This window comes from Pediculus humanus, genomic scaffold (genome assembly GCF_000006295.1).
Source record: "Pediculus humanus corporis 1103172108310 genomic scaffold, whole genome shotgun sequence".
Classification (NCBI taxonomy): Eukaryota; Metazoa; Arthropoda; class Insecta; order Psocodea; family Pediculidae; genus Pediculus; species Pediculus humanus.
Window position 1 is genome coordinate 341449 of NW_002987879.1, and position 2107 is coordinate 343555.

The window sequence follows — 2107 nt, forward strand, 5'->3', positions numbered from 1 at the left end:
AGTCCATTTAGAAAAACCGTGTAGAAATTTTTAAAACTAATAAAAAACAATTTTTTTTCCCTCCCCCCACCCCCACTCTTTTCTCTCTCTCTCTCTCTTTCTCTCCCCCACTCTCTCCAGATTTTATTTTCTCCAGAAAATTTCATTTTTTTTTTTATCCCGTTCGTGTTTTTATTTTATTTCTTAACTCGATAAGATTTTTTTTTTTTTATTTGTTTCTCGGTCAAAAATTAAACTTTTTTTTTTTTAAAACAATTAATTAGAAATTTATAAGGAAAAAAAAAAAACTATCGGGGATGTAGACTAAAATTAAAAACGAACTTTTCAACCGCACAAATTTATTATTATTATTATTATTATTATTAATAATCACGTGTGACGACCGCATTTTACCGGTTTTTTTTTTTTTTTTTACGGAAAAAATCGACCACAAACCATAAAATTCCAAATAAAAAAAAAAAAAAAAAAAAAAAAAAGTGTTAATGAAGAACGAGTGAGATGTGAATACATTCCCACCCTTATTTTAATAAAAACAAATAAAAAGAAAAAAAATTTTTTTTTTTTTTTTTTTTTGTTAAAGGGTTTGCTGTTAAATTAAATTTCTTGTGGGAATTTTAAATGTTTGTTATTCGTTTGTATATTTTTTTTACTAAGGCGTGTATGACGAAAAAATGATGAACCCCAAAAAAAGATGGAAGAGAGAGTGAGAGAGAGAGAAAGGGGACAAGATAAAGAGAGGGTAGTAGTTAAAGGTGTGGTCCATTTTATTAATTAACGGTTTATTTTAAGATTTGTGTTTGTTTGTTTGTTTGTTTGTTCGTGTGTGTGTGTGTCATAGTCATCCGTTAAAAATCATTTTTGAAATTAATAATAATAAAAAAGATTTTTTTTTTTCGTTTCCGACATTTTTAAAATCGCCGCCATTGTTGCTTAAAAAAAAAAAATTGTTATTATTATTATTATTGTTAAAAGCCGATTGTTGTTGTTGTTGTTGTTGCGTATGTATTTAGGGAAAATATATATATATATATATATATATATATATGTATATTAAATTTTAAAAAGAAATGGCGTCATTAAAAATACGTTAAAAAAAATAATGATGATAATTTTATTATTATAAAAAAAAAACGTTAGGGACGGAGGAGGGATTGTAAATAAATTATTTGATGAAATAATTTTCTTTTCCTGGAAAAATGAGAAGGAAAATAATTAAGGGAAAAAATGGAGGGAAAATTCATTCGAAAGAAAAAAAGAAAATTTTTTATTTTTTATTTTTTTCAAGTAAATTTTTGAAAAAATAAAATTTTGTCATCTTTGATCGAATGTTTTTTTTTTCCTCTTTGACGTTCGTCACCGTCGATAAAAAATAAGAATAGGATAAAAAAAAAAAAAGGAAAAAAAGGGAAAAACCTCAAAAGGGAAGAAAATTTGATTTTTTTTTGAATGAGTTTCAAATTTAATATTTTATGTCGAAAAAATAAAATTTCCATCAAAAGTTTTGAATTATTTTGACTTTTTTTTTTTTTTTTATTTGGGGGGAAAATGCAACTTTTGAAACTGGGTACGATTCCCTGGATGTAAAATCAAATAAAATAATTTTTAACAAAAAAAAAAAAAAAAAAAAAAAAAAATGCATCGTGAATTTTAAAATTATTTTTTATAAAATAGAAAAAAAAATGGCGGACGAGTTTACCCGCGAAAAAATTTTTTATTTTTTTATTTTATTTTCTTGGGTTTGATTTGTTTCGAATGATGACGTCACGTTAAAATGACGCAACGAGTAATTAAAATTTTTTTATATAAATCTTTGAATTCGTCTTAAATAATTTTTGCTCCCCCCCCCCCCCCGGAAAAAAAAGAAAATCAATAACCATTGAAAAAGTTTTTAATTACGTAGAAATTTTTTTTTTTTTTTTTTTTTGATTTCATCTTAGAAAAAAAAAACTTTCAATAAAAAACTTTTACAAGGCCGTTCATTAGTAAGAAAAGACAAATTAATTTGAAAATTTTTCAATTTTCAATTTGACTTTTTTGTCGTCTGCTTCATTTTTAAAATTTAATTTTTTTTTTTCCTGCCAAAAAAAAAATAAAAATAAAATAAATT